The following is an 8,687-nucleotide window of genomic DNA, read 5'->3' as shown; positions in this document are numbered from 1 at the left end:
CTGTGTAATATTAGTCTAGAATAACCAGACTTGTACAATTGATACCAAAAAGGCGAAAACTGAATGAGGAAGTAAATAATTCAATTAAAACTACTGCCAGCAGCAGCATAATTCTAAAAGAGTAAAATTATGTAAAACTTACCTGAGGTGATGGAGCCCGAAAGTTGTTGAGACAAGCATTGGTTCCACGAAGAAGAAGGGAGTAACTGGAGCAGAGTCTCTGAAGTGAAGGTTGACCTCTCTAGTCAACTGCAGATATTTGATAATATATATACGACTTGCGTTTCTAACGCTATGTTTGTATGTGTGGCAAGGAGGAAAGAGATTAGAATGGAAGGAAAAAATAAAAGGGAGATAAAAAATTTATGACTTTTTTCCATTTGTTGTTTGGTACGGAGGAAGGAAAGAAAATTAAATTATTTTATCATTACATTTGTATTCTTTTGTTTGTTATTTTAAAATTAAATGAGTAAATAGTATATTAGTAATTAAAACTTTTTATTAGTTTGAGAAAAAAAATTCGTTTTCTTTTCTCCTTAAAATTGGAGAGAAAATTTTTGTGTGGGACTCACTTTTTTTTTTACTCATTTTTCATTTCCACATTCTTTTCTCTCCTAACACATATGCAACAATTTTTTTTCTCTCTTTTTCCCCTGACCAAACATAGGGTAAGACTTTTCCATCGACTGCAATTAATTTTTTTTTTTTTAAATTCCTTTATCCTCAACCTACATTATATAATTGGGTAAATATATAGCTCTTATCGAAGTAACATTTTTTTACTGTTTAAGTTATTGATGTTTTAAAAAAATATTGAATAATAAGGTATAACAGTGAGTAAACAAAATTTTGAAAATTCATTTTTTTTTTTATGTATATGTATATATATATACATACTAGGTAAAAGTAATTTCCAATGCGCGTTTGTTTAATTTTAAAATTGTAAACATGATTATTCAAATATGTATTTATTTTTATTATATTTTTGAAATTATCATATAAATTTTAAATAAATAAACAATATCATAAAAATAAATAAAATGTTTAATATATAATAAAATGAATTACAATTTTATAATATATACAAATATTTCTCCTTAAAATTGGAGAGAAAATTTTTGTGTGGGACTCACTTTTTTTTTACTCATTTTTCATTTCCACATTATTTTCTCTCCTAACAAATATACAGTTTTTTTTTCACTTTTCTCAACAATTTTTTTTCTCTCTTTTTCCCCTGACCAAACATAGAGTAAGACTTTTCCATCGACTGCAATTAATATTTTTTTTAAATTCCTTTATCCTCAACCTACATTATATAATTGGGTAAATATATAGCTCTTATCGAAGTAATATTTTTTTACTGTTTAAATTATTGATGTTTTACAAAAATATTGAATAATAAGGTATAAGAGTGAGTAAACAAAATTTTGAAAATTCATTTTTTTTTTTTATGTATATGTATATATATATATACATACTAGGTAAAAGTAATTTCCAATGCGCGTTTGTTTAATTTTAAAATTGTAAACATGATTATTCAAATATGTATTTATTTTTATTATATTTTTGAAATTATCATATAAATTTTAAATAAATAAACAATATCATAAAAATAAATAAAATGTTTAATATATAATAGAATGAATTACAATTTTATAATATATACAAATATTTATATCAATAATCTGTAATAATGTGTACATATATGACATCTAAACACAACATTGACACAAATATATATATTTACACGACTACATGACATATATATAAATTACAATAATATTCAAAAAGAAATTAATCATAGAATAAAAAAAACTATCACAGAAATTGATATGTATGACATTATTGTTTTTTAAATAAATATGATTTAATTATTTAAATTATCATAAAATATCTTATTTTAATTTATTTATTTTTGTTTAAGTTTAAGTTTGTTCTAGTTTTTGAATTTGACAGTGACAACAATAGATTATATATTATATGATAAATATAATATTAATATTATGTGTGATTTTAAATTTAAGTTTGTTGTTATTTTTTTTAAGAAGTTTGTTGCTTGTTGATAGTAGATTATATTATATTATATGTTTAATATAATATTATTCTAATACATGAAGTTTAAGTTTAATTAAATTTTATTTAATTTATAAAATGTATGATTTTATTATTTTTAAATAATTATCATTGTAAAATATCTCAAAAATATTATATTTTAATTTATTTAATTATTTATTATTTAAGTTTAAGTTATGTTAAATATAAGAATATTCTGTTAAAGTTAATGGAAAAAAAAATCGACACACTTTTTATATAGAAGAGATACATATAAATAAGGTTTCGATGTATTATACCTCGATTATTTTAATGAAGTATTTATTGTTGCCAAAAAAAATTATTTAGAAAGTTAAAAAAATGAAAATAAATCATTATTCAAATATAGTAAGCTATTAAAAAAAATATTGCTATAGGGCACACCACACATAGACTACAATTTAATATGTAGTTTTACATATGTTGAACATCATAAAATGCATCATTGCAATATTTAAAAAAAAAAAATCATTGCTAAAAGGATGAACACTCTAAATAGAATAGGTAATTAATGAAAGACGACACAATTTTGTTTATGGTTTGACAATAAAATATAGCGTTTTTATATTTTTGGACTATGTTTTTTGTCTTCTTATCTCTTTGGACCTTATAATTTGACAAATTATTTTTTTGACCTTGTATTTTGTAGAATAGTTCAAATAGACCCCTAAACTCGATTTTGGTCATAGTTCTTTTTTACTTAAATCATCAAACTAACATTTCAAAATAAAAAAACACAATCATTCTGTTAATGTTGACGCCGTTTTTCGTCAAACAGTGAAAGAAGAGCACGAAAACAATAATTGAAAATGGCCAATTGAAATAAAACAATATAAACACACGATTTTTACGTGGTTTAGCAGTTAAATCTGCCTAGTCCACGAGTCTTTGTTATTAAACTCAAGATTATCTCTAGGAATTCTTCAAGAATGAATTCTCCAGAGTTTTCTCTCAATGATCAGAATTTCGGTCCTTTACAATGGTGCATGCCTTCTTTATTTATAGAGAAGACTGCAGAATATTATCCCACATATTTTGGGTAGTTACTCTTTTTATGTAAATAAAATTTATGGCTTTAAATGCCTATAATCAGATATAAAAGGAAACGTCCCCTGAAGGCCAGGGGACGTATAACTGACCAAATAATATCCCATGATTCTAGGGGATTTACAATAATAAATGAGGATTACATCTCATATTTATAACACTTGTAGATATTCAAGGTGGTTATCACGTATCTCTAAGGCTTTAGCCTCCCAGGTTTCCTGTCACCTTTCGAGCTGGAGACATCTTCCGAGGTCACATGCCTTTTCGAGATCGTATGTGCGTCGAGCTCGGGAACCCTGATCTGAAGTCGTCCCCGAAGATGAGTGTGTTCCCAGAGCTGTCTTCCGAGATCATGAATACTTCGAGGTCACCATACTCGAGGTCGTCTATATCCTGCAAGCTCGACATACAATCCTGGAGCATGATTCCAAACCTATGGGTCCACTGATTTGCGAATCCAACTTTTGAGGTCATAATTAACATGGCTCGAAATCTGGGTATAACATCTTGCCCCCTCAAAAGTATTTGTTCGAATCCTAAGAGAAGGAAACTTTTGAACTACTTTCTTTGAGAACTGTACCGTCACACTTTTGAAAATGGACACGCGTCAACCAGGTATTGCTCATTTTTGGTACTTGAGTACCTTGGAAACACACCCACGATCGTCCGTCTGATACCTTTTCGGCGCCATCTTGTCACTGATCCCTGACCGTTGGATTTTGCAAGGATTTTTTTTCAACGTTCCAGATTAATGCCTTTTTCCCACCTATATATACAAGACCCTACTCTTCGTCTTCATTTTTACCTTCATTTACCAAGAGCAAGAAAAGAAGAAAAAAGAAACCAGAGACCTCCTCATAAAAAGCTTCCAATCTGTGCATGTTTTCTCGCCCAAAGAAACAAAAGAATCCTGGTCTGTTCGAGTCAGTGAGATCCTATTTGCAACCTCTTCTTCAATCAACAATCTCCCTGCAGTCACCATTATTGTGTAAGTAAGCAATCTCTGTTTCCCATTTTGTCAGTTTTTATTCAAACTGTTCTTGCAGTGTATGTTTATATACTAGTTTACATCCTTAGCATAATGTGATAGGAGGTTTTCATCCGATAGGCTCAGTTGCTTTTTAGACTCCCGTACTGGATTTACATCTCTGGCTTATACCCAGTTTTCATATTTGAGTGAGGTTCCAATTTTTCTGGGTTTTGAAATTTTTAGGCAACGTTTCTTGTACACTAAGTTTTCGGATAAAAACATGGGCCTTGATAAATGCACGAAACCCAAAGATCACAAAAATTCGGTCATTTATAATGGTGCATGACCTCTCTATTTATAGAGAAGATTTCATAATACTATCCCACATATTTCGGGAAGTTATTCTGTATATGCAAATAAATTAAATGACATTAAATGCCTGCAATCCGATATACAAGGAAATGTCCCCTGAAGATCAGGGGGCGTATAAATAAACAATTAATATCCCTTGATTGTAGGGGATTTATAGTAATCAATGTAGACCGCGTCCCTTATAGATGACTCAATTAGGATATTCAAAGTAATTATCCTATATCAGCAAGGCCCTATTTACCTAGGTTTCTTATTGACTTTCGAGCTATACCATCTTCCCGAGGCCACATGACTTCGAGCTCATACACGCGTCAGGCTCGGAGCCCTGATCCGAGGCCATCCCGAGAACAGATGTACTTTAGGGTCTATCTTTCGAGCTTGTGAGGATTTCGAGGCTATCATCTTCGAAGTCGTCTCTGCTCCGCAGGCTCGATGCTTAGATTTCGAACATATTCCAGACTTTACGAGTTCATTCATTATGAATCCAGCTTTCGAGGTCACAATTCTCATGGCTCGAAATCTGGGTGTAACATCTTGCCCCCTCAAAAGTATTTGTTCGAATCCTATGAGAAGGAAACTTTTGAACTACTTTCTTCGGGAACCGCACCGTCACATACTTGAGAATGGACATGTGTTAGTTGGGTATTGCCCATTCAGGGTACTTGAGTACCTTGGAAATCTGCCCACGATCGTTCGTCTGCCACTTTTCTGGTACCATCATATCATTAATCCCTATCCGTTGGATTTTGCAAGGGTTTTATTCAATGGCTCAGATTAACCCCCTTTTTCCATCTATATATAAGACCCCATTCATCGTCTTCCTTTTTATTTTTCGCTCATCAGAAGAAAGAAAAGAAGAAGAACTAGAAACTATCCCTGAGAACTTATTGCTTGTGCATGTTTTCTCAGCCGAAGAAACAGAGGACCGCCAGTTTGTTCGAGATTGTGAGCTCATATCTGCAGCCTCTCCTTCACTCGATGATTTTTCTGCAATCGCCATCATTGTGTAAGTGTCCGATTGTCTTTTTGTTTGCCTTTATACCAGTTACTGTCTATATTGTTCTTGTTATTTCTGGGAATACGCAGATATATTTTCGTAGTATGATACGCTAAGAAATTTTTGACCGATAGACTTTCACGTTTAAGTCTCCATACTAGGTTTTAAGTTACTGGTTCCAAATCCAGTTTTGGTGTAGAACAAGGTATCTTTTTTCTGGGTTTCAAAATTTGAAAGACATATCTTGCACACCAAGATATCGGGTACTAAATCTTGGTTTTAAAGAACGCACGATACCCAAGATTACCTTTTCTGAATAACCGCCACATTTTTTCCCTGATATTTCGGGATTTTCAAAAAATTATATCCACTCTCCCCCTTTTTCTCGTAGAATACACGTTCTGACTCTTTAATAAGGGTCTTAGTTTCGAGCTCGTTTCGTTCTTAAGCTCCGAGCTTGTCTTTTCAAGCTCGCAATTCTTGAACTCTTGCATGCATGGCCCTCACCATTTTTTCTTTCTCGCTAGATGTCACAGAATCTAGAAAAATGGTGGGGGTCATTGCTGGCAATCCCTTTCTCGCCCAAAACCCTGAGCCCAGAGTCGCTGTTTGCTCGGAATCAACGTCTGATTCGCGAGTACGATCTCGTGCGCGAACAGGAGGAGATTCGAGCTCATTATCGTCGCCAAATTGACAAGGTTATAGAAAAGAAAAGGAGAACCATTCGAGAAGCTCTTTATCCAAAACCTGATTCTGGACCCAGGCCGATTCCCCTCGACCCTAAATTAAAAGTGACCGTTGCGTATAGTCCGGGAGAGCTCCAATTTTCACTCATGGGGGAGCCTTCTACCTCGCAACCGAGGAGGGAATTCTTTGAGGCCGAGCACTACTGGAGCTCGGTTACCTCGATAAATCAGGTAACTGATATCCTGGCCTTCCATGGTCTTAGGTTGTCAAGCTCCTTGAGATGTCGAGCTCCGACCTCTAGTGAGCGAAGCTGCTATGCTCCAGGGAATGGAAACCCTGACAACAAGCTGAGGTATGCGGCATGGAGCCAGGAGCATATGAAGGCAGGAGCGTTACTGCCTTTGAAGTCGTTTTTCAAGGACTTCATGGACTTTGTTGGGCTGGCTCCATTCCAGCTCAACACCAATTCTTACAAGGTTCTGTCTGCCCTGAGGTCGCTATACCATGAGCTGAAGTGGGAAGGACCTTCACCACAGGAGATTTTATACCTCTTCTGTTTGAAAAGCAACCCTTCCCGAGCTCGGGGAGGAGATGGATTTTACTATCTTTCGAGCTACCCCAAAGAGAAAAAGGTGTTTGAGGATCTTCCTAATCATCCACCTGACTTTAAGAAAGCCTTCTTCTGGACAGATGGCTTGTCCCCGTCTTGATGCTACTCATTCAGACGGATTCGTAAGTATTCCAACCTTCTTTTTCTCTGTGCTCGGGATTTTATTTGTAAATCCGTACTCAGTTGAAATGTGTCTTATTTTCCAGCCAATTTTCACCATCCTACTCCCGACGACACAATGAAGGAGCATAGAGAGACTCTGCTCCAACTCCCTAACGGCAGGAGGTCTCTCTCATACCTTTTACATGAGAGTAAGCTTCGAGCTTGCGGACTTTTGGGAGATGGCCAGTCCACCTCGGACTGGTCCAATAAAAAGTATGATCATTGGGAGCAGGTGCCTTTGCCCACAGGCATCCTCCCTCCAAGGAGAAAGGTGAGGCCTCCACCCCCAGCTCGCCGAAGAAGCCCGCCATCGGGGAACAAGGCTAATGATGAAGCCTCGAGTTCAGACTCGGATGATCAAGGTAAATTCATCCTTAGCTCGAGAATGTGGTGCCCCACCTTATTAAAGCACCAACCCAATAAGTTAGTCTTGTGCCCAGATGATAGGGATCACTTCTATATATGGACTTGGGTAGACGACCGAGTTCATAGGTTTGATAGTTGGCTCGAGAAGTATGATACCATGTATAGTCTGAACGAGGTGTGGGATGGGATAGCCATCCAATATGGGACCAATGATTATAGGGACCTTTCGAGGTTGACGTCCACGTATAGGGAAGGTACTCCCCCCGCCTCTTCTGAAGATGGGGGAATTTCATGGTCCCCGAGCTCGAGCTCGGGGGAGAGTTCCAGTTAGGTTTCTTCTATCCTTACTTTGTATATCAATGTGATACTGAATCACTTTATATACTACTCCCTCCTTTTGCTATGATTCACATTGTGGCGTGACTGTGCAGGCAAGATGGATTCTGACCTTGACAACATCATCGAGAGTGGCAGCGCCAAGAGGAGCAAGCGTCCTAGGGCGGGGTCGCGAAAGTCTAACCGGCCCACCAAGGTCTCCAAGAGGTCCGAGAAAACTCCTCCCCCGACTCCGCCTGTTACGAGCTCCGTCGCGGCGACGACTTCGCAGCTTGGTGCTTCCACCGTGGTGCCGACTTCGCAGGTCGATGCCTCTACCGCGGCGCCGACTTCACAGGTCGGTGTCTCCACTATGGTCGAGCCCCAACTTCCTGTAGTGGTCCAGACATCACTTGGTCCCCCTCCCAGAAAGCCTTCTACTTCTCGAGCTCAGAAGCTGTCAGTTTCTACTCACGTCGAGGAGTATGTAATTGACAACGCGGCTGGTCCCCATGGGTCTATGCTATGTTCAGATGTTATGTCCCGAATCGGCCAGAGCTTTAGCAGTCTCGAGGCTCCTCAATGGAAATACTTGAACAATGCCCGAGACTGCACTGCCCTCTATGAGAATAGTATCGAGTTCGCTGCCGCGGTAAGTTTTCTTCTACTTCTTAGTTATATTTACACAATCCTGGTGTTAATGACGATTTTTTCTTTTCAGTCTCTTGCCTTTACTGCCCAGCTCAACTATAGGTTGAATAATGAGATCCACTCGAGCAAGTCTTATGCTCAGGAGGCAAAGGATCTTCAACTCAAGGCGAGTGACGACCTGAAGACGGGGAATGAAAAGCTTGAGACAGGAGCTGAGGAGCTTAAGGCCAAAGCGTCCGAGCTTGAGAAGCTGAACACTAGGCTTGCGGAGCTCGAGAAAGAGAATGCCGGGCTCGTAGAGCTTGAGAAGGAGAACGCTCAGCTCCAAGAGTCTAACAAGAAGCTCGAAGAAGATCAGGCCGCTACCTTTGACATAATTGAGGGCAAGAAGGCTCGTCTCCTTGCTGAGTATAAGGAGA

At 36.9% G+C, this 8,687-nt stretch overlaps 1 protein-coding gene across 2 annotated transcripts in view; it reads right to left on the bottom strand.

Moving 5' to 3' along the window:
• Positions 1–510, bottom strand: part of LOC133794761 (uncharacterized) — a 36,993-nt gene extending 36,483 nt beyond the window's left edge. For both annotated transcript variants that reach the window (XR_009875309.1, XM_062232147.1), the window contains exon 1: positions 143–510. The gene's annotated coding sequence lies outside the window, so the exon portion shown is untranslated. The remainder of the gene's footprint in view (positions 1–142) is intronic.
• Between the last annotated feature and the right edge of the window lie 8,177 nt (positions 511–8,687).

The sequence above is a fragment of the Humulus lupulus genome, chromosome 8, assembly GCF_963169125.1.
Source record: "Humulus lupulus chromosome 8, drHumLupu1.1, whole genome shotgun sequence".
NCBI classification, from domain to species: domain Eukaryota; kingdom Viridiplantae; phylum Streptophyta; class Magnoliopsida; order Rosales; family Cannabaceae; genus Humulus; species Humulus lupulus.
This window is presented reverse-complemented; position numbering and strand designations above follow the sequence as displayed.